The sequence below is a fragment of the Balaenoptera borealis genome, assembly GCF_965194805.1.
Source record: "Balaenoptera borealis genome assembly, chromosome: 18".
NCBI classification, from domain to species: domain Eukaryota; kingdom Metazoa; phylum Chordata; class Mammalia; order Artiodactyla; family Balaenopteridae; genus Balaenoptera; species Balaenoptera borealis.
In genome coordinates, this window is record NC_138877.1 from 72,738,502 (window position 1) to 72,760,810 (window position 22,309).

General features: G+C 36.4%; 1 long non-coding RNA gene across 1 annotated transcript in view; it reads right to left on the minus strand.

Moving 5' to 3' along the window:
• The window catches only part of LOC309616055, an 874,860-nt gene that overhangs the window by 130,576 nt on the left and 721,975 nt on the right, over positions 1–22,309 (minus strand). The gene's annotated exons all lie outside the window — the stretch shown is intronic.

Below are 22,309 nucleotides of genomic sequence, written 5' to 3' on the forward strand. Positions count from 1 at the left end.
ATTTTCCCTGGCAAATATGCTTCACCCATTGCCTTGTTTTCTTTCTGTTGCTTCTCTGTCTCTTCAGACATTCTAGAAAGAATTCAACAAATGATAGCATTTTTTCTTAACATAAGCAGCAGGATCTCAGTGTTAGAGTCTCCCTGGGTTCTTGATGAAAATGAAAATTTCTCTACACCCACCCAAACTACTGAACGAATTAGGATCACTAGTGAGAGCCTTGGACTTAACGTTTTAAATAAACATCCAAGTTTCATCCTTTTGAATGATATATTTGAGACAAAATAATGAGTATATCAAGATCCATGGCTTTATTATTGCTAAGACAGTAGATCTTGAAAAGTTCTCACCACAAGAAAAAAAAAACATTTGTAACCATAGGTGTTGATAGATGCCAACTAAATTTATTGTGGTAATCATTTCACAATATATACACACAGCAAATCATTATGTTGTACACCTAAAACTAATACAACATTCTACGTCAATTATATCTTTTTTGAAAAAGAGTCTATACCCACAGTAAACTCTGATGAAAATGAACAACAGCTATTTCAAAGGACAGTTTAGTTTAAAGACCAGAAATCAAAGCTGAGCCATTACAGGCCCATCAATATAGAAAGCAAATGTTTGGTGTGTCAGCATAACAATCCTTCCAAGACAGGAATTTTTTAGAATTGAAGAAGTCCTAGATGCCTTTTTTTTTTTTTTAACCCAATTGAAATCATTGTTAAAAAAAATCTTTGGCTTTATAGACTTTTTTTCACAGTCATTCTTGATTCAGTATAATGAACTAGTATAAATTTCTCTTGTGATGACTATTTGCATACAATTGTGGGTTTATGGTAGGTGACAGAGGGAAGAATCTATTAGCTAAAGAGTTGTATTAGCAGGTTAATCACTTATCATAATAAATGTCGATAAGTTGACATCATCCCCCCATTGCATTGCACCTACAGATGCCCTAAGACATCCTAAAACCTCAAGTGTGAAGCTGATACAATATATAAATATATTATTTATACTAAATATAGTATTCTGAATCCAAAATAAATAAAATGCTAGTAAAACATGAGAACTGCATTGTATTGTAGACTAGATAATTAATATACTAACACATCAATAATTTAATACTACATGATTTTACCATGTGTTTACTAATGCTGAAGTCATGATTTACAAAATGAACTTGTTGGCTTCCCTGGTGGCGCAGTGGTTGAGAATCTGCCTGCCAAGGCAGGGGACACGGGTTCGAGCCCTGGTCTGGGAAGATCCCACATGCCGCGGAGCAACTAGGCCCGTGAGCCACAACTACTGAGCCTGCGCATCTGGAGCTTGTGCTCCGCAACAAGAGAGGCTGCGATAGTGAGAGGCCCGCGCACCGCGATGAAGAGTGGCCCCCACTTGCCGCAACTGGAGAAAGCCCTTGCACGGAAACGAAGACCCAACACAGCCAAAAATAAATGAAGATATAAATAAATAATAAAAATAAAAAGGAACTCCTTATAAAATGAACTTGTCACTGGAAAACAACATAAGCCATTGCTTCTGAGTTAGAGCCCTGTATTCAAAGCAGCTATTAAAACACCTTTTTTATTTGTAATTTAATTTTAAAAAATCACTGTAATTCCCCTTCCTAATTAAAAAAAAAAATCACTGTAGGGGAATTCCTTGGCAGTCCAGTTGTTAGGACTCAGAGCTTTCACTGCTGGAGGCCTGGGTTGAATCCCTGGTCGGGGAACTAAGATCCTACAAGCCGCAACATGTTGCCAAAAGGAAAAGAAAACAAAAAACAAACAAACAAAAAAACACTGTATGTATAAAATTTATGACATAATTATGACATATTATCCAAAAGTTAAAAATCACTGTATGATTCTTAATGCTAAAAATTATCCCCCTACTCCTTGAAAAAGTTAACTTAAAATTTTCAATAACTACCCAATTATCATATTAATATTCCAATAGAATCTTATAACAGACAGGGCTGGGATCATCTGAATTATCTTAATAATGATTCCCTTCCAAATTAGGATAGGAGTATAGAGAATGAAAGCTGAACAATGGACGGCGTGGTAAACAATGCCTGGTTCAGTTGAAGAATCCCTTCAGGAAAGTAGAGTCATGCTTGAAGGGTCTATAGCCAGGAAAAACATTCAAGACACGAGGCAGCCTGCTCTGATAAACTACTGCTTCACTGAGTCTACGCAGTTCATAGACTCTATTCAGTGTACCAGGTGGATTTATCACTGTAGTAATAAATAATGTTATATCAATTGTTAACTGTAATGATGTCAACAAATTTTATTATGCCGTCAGTAGCTTAACACTAGCATAATTCAAGTTTAGGCCATATATATATATATATATATATATATATACACATATTTTTGCCTCTTTCATTTCTTAAGGCATTTGTGTATATTTAATAATATACTGCCTGTGTCGTTCCACAGACAACTCTAACTCAGCATCACAATCTACTTGTCTCATTTGGGTGTAAAAATGCTGGATCAATGGCACTTCCAGGGCTATTTTTTGATGTGCTGAATGATGAACTATCAGGGTTTCTTTGATAAATTTCCATGAGACCATAAGTGAAGCTTTAGAGTCTTGGTCTCTTCCTATGTAAACTGGTACATGACATGTGACTTGCTGATCTCAAGAGGACAGGGCCGGCTTCATGGGAGTGTTTTGAGATGAGACGGACCTCATGTTTGCTTCAAGATTCTGCTGTTGCCATCTTAAATTTTCAGTTTTAGAACAAAGAGCGCTGCATTTCAGTTTGCACTGGGCCCCATAACTTATGTAGCCAGTCCTGGATAAGATGTCATAAAAAGTGAACAAAACAATATCATATTCAAGCATACCAAAAGCCTGGAATAGAATTTCTTGTACTGTCCTCATAAAATCACTTAGGGAAATGCTTAAACACAGGCATCGGCAAATTATTCCTCATTAAACCATATTTCAAGGTCTAGCTAAAGAAAATCACCTCCATTTTGAAGTTGTTTATGATTCTTTCGCTGAAGGTTGTTAGCATTAAGCACTTTAGTTTTGAAAAGCAGAATCATAATAGCTGGTTTTAGCAGAAAAGGGACTTTTTTTTTCTCTCAACCCATTTTCCATGTGACAATTAAACCCTCATCTGCTAAGGCATCCACTGTATGTAATGGGTGAACTACCCTCCTCTGCATGTGAAATGGTACTATTATGGACCATCTTTGGGAGAGTAATGACTCAAATCATTTTTGCATCATATGGTTCAGTTAACGGCTCAGTTACGGTAGTGCTTAAAATCTCTAGAGCCAGGAGAAACATCCTAAATACAAGGCAAGATGCTTCTCCCATTGCCCCATTGCTGCTGCAGGCACAGTAGCTCCATCACAGATACTAAGCACCAAAACACGCCCAGGAGAGAGGAAATCACTTTTTAATCTAGTGGTTCTTACCTGGGCATAGTTTTGTCTCAGGGGCAAATTGACAATACCTGAAGACATTTTGATTGTCATAACTTAGGTGAGTGGGGAGAGGAAGGGGATGTGGTACCATTACTAGAGTATAGTGGACAGAATCCTGCTAAACATCCTATAATGCACAAGTTACCCTCCACAACAAAGCATCCGGCCCCGCACCTCAGTAGTGTCATTGTTGAGAAATCCTGCCTGAATCTGTCTTTTCCCATAATTACCAGGGGTTTCTCACACTGTAATGACTAGGGACGAAGCTCAGGAATCTGTATCATTTTAAACATTTTGGGTGATACAGAAGTATCCAGGTTTTTTCATATTTAAGCTCTTGTGTGTAGGGCAAGTGTGTGTTTTTCAGTCTTAATGATAAGTATCATAACTTATCTCTGTTAAACTGTAAATTCTTTATCTGGTTAATTTTGTCAATGACTAATCTGTCTTTCCTAGAATAATAGTTTGCACCAAATAGTTCTTAAAGGATATTTGTTTCTCGATGAAGGAAACTACGCTGCGTAACTATTATGCGACATTGTGCTGAGTGTTTTTATATCATAACACCACTTAAAGTCATGGCAAAACCGTGCTCTAGGCATCTCTGCTCCTACTTTGTAAGTGAGGAAAAAAAATAAAGTGAGAGATAATTATATAACTTGACCATATCTACGATGATGGAGCTGGCATTTAAATCAGATCTCATAGAATCTGTTTTTTTTTTTTTTTCCCCCATCCATTCATTTTTTTCAATGATTCAGGAAATATTTATAAACAGTGGATAAGAAAACAATTGCTGCCTTCAAGTTGCTTAGGGATCTTCATGGGGAGATAGAAAAAAGAATAGGCTCTGTCCACTGTCAAAAGATAATGGGATCACAAGGCAAGGGTCCTTACAGAAGCTGAAACTAACTTCAGAGTAGGGGATTAAGGAAATCCATGCTGGAAGAGACTGAGCTTATGGTGAGAAGATAGCACCCAGGGGGCACAAAGAGAGCTCATTGCAGAGTGGATGCAAAATGATCACTTATTAGGGATTGTGTTTGTCCCTTCAAAATGATTCTTTTAAGGGTCAGATGTCATGTAGATGGAATCTGGATCAAGCAATGTAGGAAATGGTGGGATAAAGCAACTGTCAAATGTAAGTAGGTGATAACTGATTATTAAGTGTTAGTAAGCAGTGATAAGTGGGAGGATTTGGAGACTAAACATGAGAGCAACAGAAAAGGCAGTAGACTGAGTGGTACCCAGATTTTCCATTGGTCAGCTGGTTGGAAGCTAGTACAATTCACTGCAAGTAGGATCACCTTCGGTGCAATTGAAGAGGGATGTTGAGTTTACCTTCTAGAGTATTGTGTGTCTATCAAATGGATACATTCCTACTCTTGGGACTTTCTCTTCTTGATGGAGTGTTTCCTCCAGTCGTTATTCCCAATAAGTCCTTGTGTGTCCAAATCTGAATTTTTTATTCTGAAAGATATATTTGCCTTTTTCCTTTAAATAGGAGTTTGGCTTGATATAAAATGTTGAGCTCCACATTCTTGGCCTTCAGTTTTTGAGAATGTCTCCGTCTTGACATATAGTGTTGCTGTTAACGTGACCTATGCCAATCTGATTCCTAGTTCTTTATAAACAATCTGCTTTTTCATTCTGGAGGATCCCAGATTTATTTATTTGTTTCTGAATTTTTGAAAATTTGTGAGTTGAGTTGTGTTTTCATTTTGCCTTTCATGCATAGATGCATGGGTCCATTCAATATGAGTTTCTAACTGTTTACTTAAATACCATAAAATTTCATTTAGTTTTTAATATATTTGTTCTTCTAAGAATTATTCCCTTTACTTCTGAGATTCTATTACACAGTTGTCAACACATCTTTTGTCCACTATATCCCATTAGATTTTAAATCTCATTGTTCTTATCTTCTGGGAGGCCTCTTCAACCTATTCTTTCAGGACCTTATTCGTTCATGCATTGACTCTTTTTGTTATTTAACCCATCTATTGACTTCTTTACTGAAAGCAGCATGGTGTTTTACCTAGAATTTTCTTTGTGAATATCTATTCCTGTTCTTCATGAATATTTGTTCTTGTTTCATTTTTTAACTATCTAGTTCTGTTCACTAAAAGATATTTGTTATTATTGGGTTGTATTATTTTATTTGTAATTTATCTGGTCTATTAATTGTACCTCCTCTGCTATAGATTGTCCATTTCTAGTTTCTTTTTTGTTGCATATATTCCATATATATCTCAATTATATTTCTTTTAAACTCATATTCTTTTGGAGTGTCTACTGCCATTTCTGGTTTGGGGTATCTATGGGGTGATCAAATCCCAGGATCTAAGTATGGATTCTGGCCAGATTGGAGGTGTGGACGTGTCCCCTGCAGGAGAGCTTCTGGAGTGACATCAAGGACTCTCTCCCCACATACACAAATACGGGTTCACCCTGCCCCTGGGGCTAATTCCAATTAGTCTTCGTACTGGACACTTCTCTTTTTTCAAGAGATGCCTCTTGCTGTTTAGGAAAGAAGGAAAATAGGTGTTTTCCTTTTATTCTATCTACTTCCCACCCAAGAAGTTTTCCTTATCTGTTTATGGTGCCATTTCTTTTTGTCACTGGCTTTGAATTACTATATTGAAGGTGACGGGGCTGGAAAACTTCCTCTTGGGTCAGTGTGGAGGGACAGTGTGGGACAGACACTCCATGTCACTGGACTCTGCTGTACTCATAGGTACCATCCCACAACTTAATAACACTCTTGCCTCCCAGCCCCACCTCCACAAAGCACTCTGCACCCCTCTCACCTTCGGTTTCTAAGGACTCCTTCAAAGAATCTCATGGTAGATTTTGAGACTCACCCATGTCCCTTCTCATGTTTGTAACCATTCCAGAGAGAACTCAAGCACTGATTGTGGGTTTGTCACCTTCTCCAGAACTGGAGTCTTTACTTCGTCCCTCTGATCACCTGCTCTCCTACCATGTTGGTCTCACTCTGTGATCTTGCCTCTTAAAAGAGTTTCAAGAAACTCTTTTAAATAAGGGTATTTAAGTATTTCTATTTGTAAATGCTGTTCTCCTTTGGAGATGTGATAATTATATGTGATGATTACACTCGAAGTTCTTTGAAACAGTTATCACGAGGCATTCTATTGTTTTACTTTAAATGACTAAAAACTTTATACAAAAAGATTTTTTGGTAATGTTTTTTGCAAAAACATTGCAGTTGGTATGAACTTCTCAGAGCAGCAGGGTTATTCACTTTCACATGCTTAGCATCTAACCCAGGTCCTAGGATGTGATACAAGATGTATGCTCCCATAATGTCCATTTTATCAAAAATTTGGAAAACAAAGGGTAATAGTTCCTGGTAACAGATAGAACTGGGTTTAAGTCCCAGCTGAAGAACTAAACCAGATGTTTCTTCTTGCTAAGCTTATTTAATTGTTAAAAGATAAGATGTAATATTGACAGTAAAAATAGAATGCATTAGTATACCTAAAGTTCTTAGAAAGTACAGTGCTTAATAAATTTTCATCATCTGGTAGCCATTACTTCTGTAACAGTGAGTATTAATTTTATTTAGATGTATATAATATTTACAAATCTGATTCTCCACATACTGCATGAACCTCTGAGCTGGCTTACATGATTCTAGGATCATCTAATCAATCCTGAACACTGCTGCCAAATCCCTCTTTCTTAAAACCACTTTGATCACTTCAGGTTCCTATTCAAAGACTTCGATGGTGTCATTTCCTATTATACCTAAACACAATTTGTCTGTTGAGCTTTCCTGACTCACCATGACTTGGCTTCATCCTACACATCAGCTCTAGTCAAGATTATTTGGTTACAAAACACAGATAACCCCTTGAGAAATTCCAAGTAAGGGTGGTAGGAATAACAATTTTCATAGTGCATAGCCCTTGTGATGAACACAAGATCTAAACCACCATGCTCAATAAGGACATTGCTGGGAAGCAGCTGAGAACAAACATCTTCTTGTATTCTAGAAGTGGCATACCCTCTACCTTCTCTGCTTTAGAAACCCTGCTGCTAGAGAATAGCAATGCATGGCCATCAGCTTCAAGTCAATTTCCAACAACTAGCTACAGCCTCTGCATCCTTTCAGATAGGTCATTTGGATTTGGACTTGGCCTCTACTTCTGGTCCAGTTGGCTGGAGAAGTGGCAGAGTTGGGGAAATGGCAGGTGGCGGGGCGGGGTGGGGAGGTGTCCTTTTCAGGTAATGGTTGCTAACAGAATCTCTACAAGTGATGATAAGTTTCCAGAATACACTCTGTGCTATTCAGTAGTGTCCTTCCCTATAATCAGGAACCAACACATTCCAACCTTCCTCATTGTATTTTCCCCCGATATCCAGACCTTTAACAAACAAGCAATGCCTTCCTCTACTCCTTTACTTCTGTAAGCTTGCAAGGGTCTTATGAAGTGGTTAACTGAGCACAGATGTACAGTTAATAAGTGGACAGAGGAGTGAATGAACAACATCTACCGGAATCATGCCACTTTCCATTCATTTTTCATTTCTGTTCTTCCACAGATTTTTCTGTCTACTCCATAAAACTTGGCACACAACAATGTGGTTTATGAAAATGAGTTTCTTTAAGCTATTCTGTCATGGACTCCCTGTTGTTTGATGTGTGTTAATTTTCTCTTCTTTGGGTGTTACATATCTTAGGGCAGAGATCATGTTTAAACGTCTGTTACATCTTGAAATCTATCATAGAAAAAAGATTGTAGTTCACATACAATACACACTCGGTCAAAATCAAACCAAACTAATTTAGAAGAACGTTCTTCATTTTTCACAGGGATAGTGATATAAAAAAAATTTTTTTTTCTTAATAAAGTGAAATAGGAGAATGGTAGTATACAGAGGTAATATAATTACCCAGATGATAATCTTCAGTGTTAGTCAACACACAAAATGTGAAAGTAGGAACTGAGTGAGCTCCTTTTGATATATCAACATCAGGACTTTTGATAATATGCAGCATAGTCTTAAACTACATTATTGTCACAGCTGTTAATGAAGAAAGAACTCAAATTACTAATGTTTTCAAATATCTTAACAGTAATTGAAAACAAGGTTTTGAGGTAAACGTTCATCTGTCTATAACAACAACAGCTTTATTTTTATGGCTGCAAGGTTCGCAGGATCTTAGTTCCCCTACCAGGGAATGAACTCCTGTCCTTGGCAGTGAAAGCCTGGAGTCCTAACCACTGAACCGCCAGGGAATTCCCCAATAACAGCTATGTTTATTAACATTTACTATTTGTCAGGCATCTCATTAATGGTTAGATTGATAGATTAGCCATTTTGTCACCATAACTATGTAAAGGTTTACTAACGTTTTACCCCATGAAACTGAGGCTGAAGTAGTTTGAATTATTTTCCAAAGGACACAGCTGATCGGGGTGAATTTCTAACTTAAAGGTGTTCTGATTTCATGATCTGTTTTAGCTTTGAGCCAAGCAGACAATTGAGGATCCCTGATGAAATCAAGTAGGTTTTTTTGGTAAAACGTAGCTGATTTTGAGTACCTCTATCTTTCAGAACATGAAAGTGAAAATAAAATATTATGTTGAACCCTTACTAATTTTGAATATAATTTATGGAGAAGATAATAAAGCAAGAATCACTATTTCTTAGACAAATATCAAATGTGGGAAGAAACTATTTTAAAATTAATTTCTCCCCTCCTTCTTTTATTGTTCAAAGTTTTTATTGAATTTAATGGTTCATAAGACCAGAGATTCTGGCTCTTTAGGGTACTTACTATATAATTTTTCTGTAGTTTTAGAGGAATTTGTAATGTAAAAATATGTTTTGAATTCTAACTTTAAATAATTGCAGTGAGCCACATCACAGATGAGTCATAGCTCCTGCTGAGCCCTGTGAAGTACAGATTCCCTTGCAATGGTAAGGAAGATATATGGTGTTTTTATATTATGTTTTCTTCTTTTTCTTTTAAAGATTTACAAAGTTAAAAAGACTCGCTTGGTAAGCTGAAAATATCCCTTAATTCATCCCATTTACCTCCGGCTAGTATGGCATTTCCAGTTTGATTTTATTGCTTAATCTAAATTTTATCAATCTCTGCTTGAAGTAGAAAAGAGGAAGGGAGGTCTATGGCTTCTGTGAGGATATCAAATTGGAGGATAAAAGAAAAATAGGAGGAGAAAGAGAGAAAGAGAAACAAGAGACATGTTCATCTCTCTGTTCTCCTAATTCCCCCAACTTTATATTGATTCCAAACTTTGTCCAGCATGTTTATGTAGATATTACTAAATATCTAAAAGAACTTTAAAATTTTTCATATATATTCTATTTTAAATCAACAAGGACAGGAAAGAATACTCAAAGGCACAGATGCGTGAGAGAATATGTAAACTTAATGTAAGATTTTCCAGATAACACTTCTCAAATATTAACATACAAAAAATCACCTAGATCTTGTTACAAAAAAATATTCTGAATCAGCATGAAGCCCATGATTCTGCATTTCAAACAGGCGTCCAGGAGATGCAGGTGATGTGAGGTCCACTCTCTCTCCAGAAGCGTTTAGATGGAATTGCCTGATTTTTGCCATATATTGAGAGCCAAGAAGTGAAGCAAGTATTCATTTACACAAAGTAAATGCCTTCTTCCCCTGATACCCAGATTGCTACTTTGTTTTGACAGCTAGATCAAGGATAATAAGAATAAACAACTCTTTACAGATGTATTTAAAAATCACTTATTTTTCTTCAAGACCTATCAATTCTAAGAAATGCAGGTACCTAGTTATACTTTTATCGTATTAAACTTGTAACTAGATTTTTCCAAACACAAATGTATCCATGAACTAGGTAGGTGACATGGAAGTGTGACAGAGGCTCATGTAGGAAGGTAGGCCCTAAAATGTTTTTATTGCATACCTCGTACAAGGTGGAATTCTCAGAGACCTCCAGATGTGGCCTGCCTTGCATTTTCCCCTCTCTTTGAGTGTGGGCAGGAGTTTTAACGTGATTCCAACTAAGAGAGTATAGCAAAGATGGGATGATATCTCTCTCTCCTGGTTATATTACCTCTATGACAAAGATGAAGGGATTTTGCAGCTATAACTAAGGCCCTAAGGCAGTGGTTAATCAAAAGGGAGATTATCCTAAGTGGGTCTGACTTCATCAGATAAGTCCTTCAAAAGAGGGTCAAGAGGTCAGAGACCAAAGAAGAGAGAGACACTCTCCTTTTGGCTTCGAAGAACCAAACTGCATGGTGTAGAGAGGGCCATGTGGCAGAGAACGGTGGATAATCCCCAGGAACTGAGGATCTCACTCCAACCACAAGAAACTCAATTTTGCCAACTGCCAGTGAGCTAGGACGAGACCACCAAGCCTCAGATGAGATTGCAGCCACAAATGACACCTGGATTGCAGTCTCTTGAAACCACAAGGCTGTAAACCCAGTTGAACCACACTCAGACACTGACTTATAGAAATGAGATAATAAATGTTTGCTGTTATAACCACTCCGTTTGTGGTAACTTGCTATTCAACAATAGAAAATGAACACAAAAATCATAATATCTGCTTATTTAAGTTGCATTTTTGAAACCATATCCTGGCCACAGAAACTGCCAGCAAAATACACACATGTGCACGTGCATGTACACATGACCTGAGCCTGCCTTGTGCAGCACTCCTCAAGACCTCAGACTTTGCAATCAATATGTGCAGCTTGTTCATAGATGGGTCATGAACTAGCTGTGGTTTGAATCTTGTAAAACTTTAGTTTTCTCATCTGCAAACTGAAGATAGGTCTATCCTGCAGCCTTGCGGTGACTTAAGTGTGTGTGGGACAGAGCCCTACTTGCTCAGGATGAGAGTCCTTGTCTTAGATTCTACACCACCACTAGCCAACAGAGGAGACAGATCTGAGTGGCCCTGGTAATAGCTCCAACACTCCTTTTCCTCTTATTCACTCAGCTGCTTCACCAATATGTGCTGGGATATATCACCTGAATTCATCACTTTGTGCTCAGCATACCAGCTTAGATTGCAAGAGGTCAGGTTCATCTCTGTGGTTCTAATCTCCAAACAGTCCTGTGGTCCATGAGAAAACCTTCTCCAACCACCTTATCCCTCTCCTCTCCTTTCATCCTTCTTTTCCTCTGCCCATCCTTCTCACTCCCTTTCTCTCCGTTCCTTTCCCTCTCTTTTTTCTCTCCCTCCCTCTACATATATACATATGTGTAATTTCTAGAACAGTGTGCTGCCCTTATAATGTGATCAATTAAGGTGATTTTCCTTTCATAATTCATCCCTCATGGGTAGTTGTGAGAATTAAATTAGATAATCCAAACGATGGTTAATTATTACATAGAAAACTCTCAATTTTTGTTTTTTTTTTCTTGAACATGCTATCTAAATGACATGTGCTAACTATCTGGTGGAATTAATTAACTAAGGGACAGTCATTGAGTTTCTGTTATGGCAAAGTCCTATTATGGATCCCTTTTTTGACAGAGACACCTGGTTGGCCATATTTTACCATCAAGATCAAAATTCATTTATGTGAAATGAATTGATAAACTCACTCACAAATGCATTCATTTTTTTTCCAAACTACATTTATTTATGTAGCTGAAAAGCCTAAAAACTTGCTTGAAATTAACAAATGGTTTGTACCTATACAATTATTCTTGTCTTCTCGGAAATATCTTTCATACATATGACTAGATTAACATAAGTCTGGAAAGACAGGTCATTAGAATTCTACACTAAAAATTCCATAGAGTTATAAGGGTAGTATTATTGTCATAACTTTCCCAAATATTCCCAAGAAATCTTCAGCCTTTCCATTGCCATCGACACTGACCAGTAGCTTTGTCATTGTTTTGCTAATACACAAGGTTAGATATTCATTCTTTGACAAACATTGTTTGAGGGTTTCTACGTGTCAGACACTATTCTAGGCACTAGAGACATAGCACAGCATAAAGTGATGCCTGCGCGCATGTGAGTAAGCCTAGCTTATGTAGAATAAGGAATGGTTTAAAGAACAAGATTCAATATAAAACCACAATGGCAAAGAAGAATGGGAAACCTTGGGAAGTTTTTATAAATGAAGACATACTTATCGCTATGAGGAGAAGCCAGAATACTAAAGACAAAAATCGATCAGTATTTTGTGTATGTACTGCTGAAGTTTTAAATATTTAGCAATAAACATTGCTAAACATTTTGTACAACTTTGACACGCATATACATTTATTAGCAACAATGGCATTGTAAAAAGTCCCTATTTAAATTCTCAAACTATCTTAGACAAAACTTTTTTTTTTTCCAGAATAAATTATTTCAAAATGATAGCATGTGATTTTCTGTGTGCCTTAATGGATTTTCTCCAAAAAACTGTCAAGCTAAAGCAATCATCAGTAAGCTCTTGTGGTTTTCAGGAGAGATCAAAGGAGGCTTTCATAATGCATAAAACATGTATGTTTATAATATATCATAAACATCCAAATGGATGTGACTACAACACATTCAGTTCCTTAATAAGGCTATATAGTAGACTTTAAGTTAAACCATTTGGCTTAGTTTTCACTTCTGATTTGAAACATTCTAACTTGAGTTTTGCCAAGCTGAACATTGTTTTCAATCTAACCGGATCCCTTGATTCGTTTCATCCTAATGCCCTTTTCATACCATATTTTTGACCTACAGCAAGACCTCACTGAATGCATGAGCACTAAAGAGATTGAAAGAGTCTCAATCAATTGACAGGACGCCATCAGCTTCATGGTAATTTTCAATTCTTATGCATGAATCTCATGGCAGACCATAAATATATTTATTAGAAAGATGTAATATACCTTTTTTTCAAAGTAAAATATATGAATAAATGTAAAGCATATGAGGTCTTGTAGTCAGGAAATTAACATTCTTTTGTTCTATCAAAACCACACACACAAACTTGACAGAAATTTCTTATGAATTACTAATGGGGGTTTAATCCTGACAAGGCTTTATTTGTTCAAGAGTCACATCCCGGGTCTGGTTGCTCAAAAAGGCAATTATCAGAAAATATCCTCTGTTGCTGTTGTCATTAAGAGACAGACACTGATGACAGTTTAACTTGGTTTCAGAGTAGCTCTCGGGCCACAGCTGCTTGCCAGGCAAGCCAAGTACCACTGGAGACGCCAGGTTTCATATTGACCCTGTGGTAATTGAGGTTATGAAAAGGCTCTTGTTCTCAGACCTCTTGAATGGACATCTCTCCCAGAGGGATCCAGCAGGACCTTTGAGAAGGGCAGACCCCCTACATTACTGAACTGCTCAGAACCTCAACCCTGGTCTGGGTGAGGTCAGGTCAAGAAACAAATGTTAAGGATGGGACGTAGGGAAAACCAGAGAGTAACACATTTGGGCAGGAGTCTTCAGCTCTCTGCATTGTTTTGCTGGATGCCCTCTTTCATCCACTCTGCACAAAAAATAAGCACAGGAACTGAAATCTGTTAGCACTTTAACCTGGGTGTCACGTGGAAACCTTTCTTTTGCTGATTTTTGGCCACCCCATCATTAAAAGCAAGGGGGTGTTTGCTGGTATGGATTTCACTAGTGCAACAAGCTGAACCATCTGCTAAAATCACCAGCATTCTAATGGCTGAGTCAGGCACAAGTTCCAAATACCAAACCATTCCTTTCTCACTACTAGTGGTCATTACTGTCAGATGAGAATTAACATGGAAGTGGTCAAGAAAAATAAGGATAATTAACCCAATCAAATAAATTGAACCACAGCATTTTTAGAAAATCATCTCCCATCAATTAGTTGTGCTATTACCTGTGATTGATGTAATAAAACATTTTTTGAAATTAGTAACAACAATTACAGGGAAGGAAAATTATTGATAGCTCAGTGTGTTTTAAAGGTCAAGATTAAATAAATACGTTTGGCCTTAAGTATAATATAATGATACATAGCTATAGTATGGATAGTAATATTTTTATACACGTGAAGAGTAAAAATTTTGTAATTATTATCTGGCAGGTAATTGTTTTATTTTCCAAATTAAAATGTAAATACATGTGTGCACAATAAAAAAGAAGGAAATAATGCCTTTATTAATTCATTGAATGTGTATGGTACTTCTACTGTGTTCTAGGCAGTCTGGTAAGGGCTGAAGATACAGTGATTAGGGAAGATCAGAAACAGTCAATGCCATTATGGTACAGTACAGTCAAGTATGTATTTTCTAATTGACCTTAAATACAGTGAAATATTAAAGATTACTTTGTAGTCTTTCATGATCTGAGAAGTTGATACCTACCAACAGTAAAGAATTTTTATATAATAAGAGGAGTAACACTGTTTTCCAATTCCCTTTTGAAGGGGTTTTTAGACTCTTGGAACAATTTCCCAATCAGCAAAATCATACTTCTAACAGGCAGATGTTTTAAAAAAAAGTAGGAGTTCTAGTCACCACATGAATTTCTAGATTCTCATGTCTCTTGATACTTCTGAGGTCAAGGAGTACACTCAGTCACTTTGGTAACCTTTACATGAGGCTCACTAAAAAAGCTTAATAATATCTAAGAATGCAAAATTAACATCCCAGACAGTTGTAACATTTTGAAGTTAAGTAAATGTGTATGTAGGTGAGTAGGTGGAGAAGGAAGGTGATGAGTAAGTAGGCAGATAATACAAATTTGTTGTAATATTGCTTAGAAAAATGTAGGATAATATAAATCACCTATGTTGTGATTTTCAAATAACATCATATACAGTAAATTTGAACAATTAAAAAATCTTAAATTAAATTTTGTACCTAATAACGTAATGAGAAAATTAAATATTATACAGAAACTGCAAAGGGATTCCAAATAGTCTAAATTATCATTATTTATACTCTCTCATTCTTGTTTTGTGAAGGTCTATTTTAGCATAGTTAAGGGATGACTCATTTGCTGTTATTTATTATGAAGTATTTTCTCTATATTGCCATTTAATCATGATTAATATTAAAATTATTAAAATAAAGTACCAGCTGAATTAGAATGATTTCAACTTAAATATCAGATCTATAGAAGATACTGGAAAATGGTTTGCTTTCTGAGAAAAAGCAGAACATATAACTTCAGGAAGAAGATATTTGGGGAGAATCATGTTTAAGGTCTCTCTACCATGTTAATCTTCTGAGTTCATCAGGATTGCTTAGATAACTCCCTCTCACATCTGTAAGAAATGATAACTTTGGATACTATCTTACCTAAACAGCAAACATGTAGTTATAATATCACAAATCTTACACAGAGGTCCTCAGAGACTTCAAATCTTAAACCTGTAAGAATTATGTACTTCACACAATGTTACATATGAATTACAAATTTAGATAGAGGTGTTAAAACTGTCAACTTGATGTTTATGTAAAATTATTATTTTTACCCTTTCAATACCTTTTAATATCAGTTATAGGTGTTTCTTAGATGAAATAAGAAGAAATGTAAATGAATTGAATAAAAAATTAAAAGTTTATTAATATGGAAAATTCATTTAAGAAGTCTATTGAACAGTCTTTACCCTATCACCATTCATGTGTAATAAATTGAGAGGACATAGAAGCCTTAAGGAAAGGACCTGGATTTACAATTGGAAGAAAAATGAGTTTGTGTTTTTTGTTGTCATTATTCTTTTCCTCTTAGAACTTCCTCATTTGGTGTGTGATTTTAAATTTAATAATTTATTCTTACAAATTCCTAAGGGTTTTTTCTTTATCTTTGAAATGTAATGGTTTTATAAGGAGTTTCTCAGAAGTTCTTGATCTGAGTTAAATTTCTGAGGTACCTTATGGGTCATTTCACTATTCTGATTCAGGTGTTCTTTTATTTTTAGAAAGTTTTCCTAGTTTATGATTTAAATATTTGTTCTGTTCCATTGTTTTGTTCTTATTTCCCAAGAATGACAAATTACAGGAGTCATATCCCTCCTTTGACTGTCTTTTATTTTCACCACTTTCTCCTTAAACTTTTGATTTTTAAAATCATATCTTTATCCTCTTGGTTGGTTTCCTATTTTACTTCAATTATCATTTTTAAATTGTCTTTTGGATATGTTCTCTCAACTGTCTTGAAATCTGGTCATTGCTGAGGTAATTTTATCTTTCTTGTACATTTCTCTTGAGTTCAAGAAACTAATTTCTTCATGTTTTAGTCCCATTTCCTTTTAATTTTCAAATTCTATTCAAGATGGTTTTTAATATTTTACGTTTCTGGATTCTCTATTCTGTCCCATTCATCTATGTGTCTGTTTTTGTGCCATTACCATGCTGTTTTGATTACTGTAGCTTTGTAGCATAGCTTGATTTCAGGGTGCATGATACCTCCAGCTTTGTTCTTTTTCCTCAAGATTGCTTTGGCAATTTGGGGTCTTTATGGTTCCACAGGAATTTGGGGATTATTTGTTCTAGTTCTGTGAAAAATGTCATGGGCATTTTGTTAGGGATTGCATTAAATCTGTAGATTGCTTTGGGTAGCGTGGCCATTTTAACAATATTAATTCCTCCAATCCAAGAGCACAGGATATCTTTCCATTTCCTTGTATGATCCTCAATTTCCTTCATCAATGTTTTATAGTTTTCAGAGTACAGTTATTTCACCTCCTTGGTTAAATCTATTCTTAGACATTTTATTCTTTTTGATGCAATTTTAAATGAGATTGTTTTCTTACTTGCTCTTTCTGATAGTTCATTATGAGTGTATAGAAAAGCCACAGACTTCTGTATATTAATCTTGTATCCTGCAACATTACTGAATTCATGTACTAGTTCTAATAGCTTTTTGGTGGAGACTTCTGAGTTTTCTATACATAGTATCATGTCATTTGCAAATAGTGACAGTTTTACTTCTTCCCTTACAATTTGGATGCCTTTTATTTCTTTTTCCTGTCTGATTGCTGTGGCTTAGACTTCTAATATTATGTCAAATAAGAGTGGTAAGAGTGGGCATTCTTGTCTTGTTCCTTATTTTAGAACAAAGGCTTTCAGCTTTTCACCATTAAGTATGATGTTAGCTGTGGGTTTGTCATAAATAGTCTTTATTATGTTGAAATATATTACCTCTATGACAACTTTGATGAGAGTTTTTAACATGAATGGATGTTAAATTTTGTCAAATACTTCTCCTGCATCTACTGAGATAATCATGTGATTTCTATGTCTCTTTATTTACGTGGTGTATCACATTGATTAATTTGCAGAAATTGAACCACCCTTGCATCCCTGGAATAAATCCCACTTGATCGTGATGATGTATAATCCTTTTATATATTATTGGATTTGGTTTGCTAATGTTTTGTGGAGGATATTTGCATCTGTATTTATCAGAGATTTGGCCTATAATTTTCTTTCTCCGTGTCTTTGTCTGGTTTTGGTATCATGGTAAAGGTGACCTCATAGAATGAATTTGGGATTGTTACATCCTCTTCAATATTTTTGGAATAGTTTGAGAAAGATAGGTATCAGCTCTTCTTTATATGTTTGGTAGAATTCCCCTGTGAAGCCATCTTGTCCTGGGCTTTTGTTTGCTGGGAGGTTTTTTTTCCTTTGTTTGTTTGCTTTGTATGACAAATTCAATTTCACTGCTAGTGATCAGTCTGTTGAGATTGTTTATTTCTTCCTGATTCAGTCTTGGCAGATTTCATGTTTCTTGAAATTTGTCCATTTCTTCTAGGTTGTCCAATTTGTTGGCATATAACTGTTCATAGTATTCTCTTATGATTTTTTTGTATCTCTGTGATATCAGTTGTTATTTCTCCTCTTTCATTTCTTATTTTGTTTACTTGGGTTCTCTCATTCTTTTCTTGATGAACCCAGCTAAAGTTTTATCAGTTTTGTTTATCTTTTCATAAAACAGCTCTTGTTTTCATTGATCATCTATATTGCTTTTTTTTTTTTTTTTGGTCTCTATTATATTTATTTCCTCTTGATCTTTATTATTGCCTTCCTTCTGCTGACTTTGGGCTTTGTTTGCTCTTCTTTTTCTAATTCCTATAGATAGCTGTTTCATTCCTTTTAAGTGTGTGCTCTCCCCACTTCAAGCACTGGCACCCTCAAACCACAGGGGAGAAGTGCTGGAGCAAGAGGGGCTGGTGCAGGCACTCAGGGTGGGTCTGGGCCCAGGCTGTAGAGGTCCCTGCTGTGGTTGGAGACCGCACTGCTTCTGATGCTCTGCCTGTGTAAGTGCCAGTAATGACTTTGCGCCACCTACAGCTCAGATGCCACTCTGGGTCTGAGCTGCTTTGTCCCTCACAGCTGAGCTCTCCTCTCAGCCATGGCAGCCCTTGCTCTGGTGTGTAGCTGCATCATGAAGCAAGGCTAAAGTGGGAGCTTGGTTCAGGTTGGGACGTGTACCTGGGCAATTGTGGGAAGCTGTCAAGTGCCCAGTGCAGTTTCAATCTGGCCTCTCCGTCCTATTTCTGAGTATACAATCATGTGTGCACTCCCCACCAGTGGAATCCAAGCTTCCCACAGTCCTCCTGTTAGTCCCAGCTGCCCTGCAATCAGCCAGGGGGATTTGTCTTCCCAGTGTTGGACACCAAGGCTGAGGTGCCCAATATGGGCTCAAACTGCTCACTTCCCAGGGAGGATCCCTGCCTGTGTAATCTCCCTCCTTTTCTAGTCCCTTCCCAGGGGCACAGGTACTGACCTGATCACTTCTCTTCCCTTCCCACATGATTTCATGTGGGTCTCTCTTACAGACTTGGTAGTACAGGAGTCTTTCTGCCAATCTCCAGTGAGTTTTCAGTGAGAATCATTCTACATGTAGATGTATTTTCGATGTATTCATTGGGGAGATGTGTTCCACATACACCGACTCTGCCATCATGCTCTCCACCTATAATTTATATTTCTTGAGTAACTGAATATACCTATTTGTACCAGTTAGTTATTGGGCCTTGTCTTTTCTTCTTTTGTGATTCATTTTCTATTAATGTACTTATTTTTTTCTTGATAATTAAAAAAGAATTTTTACATATTAACCCTATAAATAATAGTTTGACATTTCTTCTATTTTTTTCTTCAGTTTGTTTAATACTTTTTAAAATGCTGATTATGATGGTTTTTTCCAAACAGAAATTTTTTTAAATACCAGGATTTATCAATATTCATGTTTTAGCCTATGATATTGTTTTTAGATATACACTAGGTTTGTAAAGCAATATGATTTATGAGCTAGCAACTGGGGGAAAATGCTTTATTCCCTCACTGTTTCAATAATATCAAATAAAGTTGTCTTTATAATATATGGTTTAAATTAAATATACTTTTAACCAAAATTATAGAGTGCTACCTATTAACTAAGCACTTTGTGTATCACTCTAAATAAAGATAGGGAAACAAGAAGAAAAGATGGATAAATAATCATTGTTATTTTACAATACGTCATTTTTAAAATTTAATTAATTTATTTTATTTTTATTTATTTCTGGCTGCATTGGGTCTTCGTTACAGTGCGCGGGCTTCTCATTGCGGTGGCTTCTCTTGCTGCAGAGCATGGGCTCTAGGCACACGGGCTTCAGTAGCTGTAGCACATGGGCTTCAGTAGTTGTGGCTCGTGGGCTCTAGAGCGCAGGCTCAGTAGCTGTGGCACACGGGCTTAGTTGCTCCACGGCATGTGGGATCTTCCTGGACCAGGGCTTAAACCAGTGTCCCCTACATTGGCAGGTGGATTCTTAACCACTGTGCCACCAGGGAAGCCCTACAATACTTCTTTTGTTTCATTTTTTTCTGTTTCAAATGCTTCATAAAGACTTGTTTCTAAAATAGGAAAAACGAGTATACATATATATACTTATCTCTGTATATGTAACATATATGCATATACATGTATAATATATATGAAAGAATCAGAGAGAGAGGCAGAGAGAGAGAGAAAGAGGACGTGAAATGAGAATGAGAGAGACAGAGCATCACTGGTGACTTTTAGATCATCTTCAGAAATGCTGCAAACATATTATCTTCATCTATGTGAACAAGAGAAAACCAAAAAAAAACACTTCCCTGTTTTTCTTCTCTTGGTTGATATCAGTTTATTTTTAAAATGCGTTGCAGGAAATTATGAATGAGAAGATAAAACAGTGGCTTTCAACTGCCTCAGTAAAACATGCATGCTGCCAACATTTTTGTCACCAATAATTCTCCCCTAAACATGGGTCTCTCCTCTCATTATGCAGGCCGTCATGCTTTACTGAACCACATAATTTCACCTAATTAAAATAAGCAGTATGTAGTTTCCTCCCCCACTTCTTTTTTCTTTAGCTGGACAAATGCCAGTAATTATATTTAGAGTACCCTAAGTGGACTCCATATTAAATATTCATTTTGGTGCTCCTCTGAACAATCAAACATAACTCCTGCTGTTCTTTTAAATATTAATATTCATTTTATTTATAAGATCTAAAAAATTGGGTACTTTGAGAAAGCCAAAATGAATTAGCTTCATGGAGATGTTTGCTAGGCCAGCAAAGTGGAAGTAAGTTAGTTGGCTTCAATCGAGTTTGTGGTGTGACTCTCAGCAAAGACCTCATAAGTAATTACCTTCTAAATGATTTAATTTATTTAAACTAATAGAAGTTTTATTTAGGCAGCCTGTCAGATATGTGAACTTTTTTTCTCTCTTTTTTATTCCCCACAAATAAAAAGGCTGGGTCTTTAACCTTATCAGTTTATGTGCTAAAATCATATAGCAGCTACCCAAGAGAGTTTTTAAAGAGATCCTCTAGTCTAATTCAACAGAGGTGGTACGAGATACATAGCTGAAATTAAACTCAACTGCAGCTCGTCTAAACTAAGATACAAGTTAAGAAATTACAACACAATAAAGGTAGCTACTTTCTGTGCTTGAAACCAATGTGATTTTATATGAGAGGGAAAACAGCACTCCACAGTATGTTCCTTGCATTGAAAAAGTCAGAGATATGTAACCTAACACTTACTAATCATTCTGTCACCTTGACTGTGTGTGACCTGAGGTTCATCTGGTTTTGCATAAGGTCTTAGGAGTTTCCAAATTCACAGGTAAACTAGTGATGGAGAATCACCTATTATATGAGAGTTATTGCAGCTATAGGTTAATTTCGTACTAAAATGAGATATTTGTGTGAAGTCGACTTACAATTTACCATATCAACACCTTTCTATTCCATTTGCTCACTTCTATTAACAGTTCTTACCTTGCAACTGAATTTCATTTTCAGACAGATTTAAAATCACACTGAATCCCATTTGCACAGATGGATAGGCAGACAGGCGAAGTAGGCAGCTTATGAATGCCAGAAGGCTGAACTGAATCACAGCCATCACCCTCAAGGAGGTGGTGGGGCAACGGTGGCCCACAAACATCTCCCTTACTTGGGGAACCACTGCCCTTCCCTCCCCTTTGGAGTGTTGGGTTAGGGTGACAGTTCATTTTGATTCTTCCCTATGAGCTTAAGGCAGATGGACACTCAATTTTACCTGGTACATAACTTGTGCAGTAAGACCTACTCACACCTTTCTCTAACCTTTAAAACATTTTATATAAATCTTTTCTAGTCAACATGTTGTTACAATCTGATCTTTTTCTTTGCTCTTTTTTCATGTCAATTCTTTCCTGCTAAATGCTGCTTAGGAAGTATATAGCATTTCCCAAAGCCATACAATTAACAGTAGGTTTAAGTTCTTTAAGTCTGTATATATTTTAATTACAACAAAATAGAAGAAGGTTTGGCATGGCAAAAGCAATTGTGGAATGTCTTGGTGAAGGAATCCAGTATACAAAGAAGGTGTCAGTTTTGAC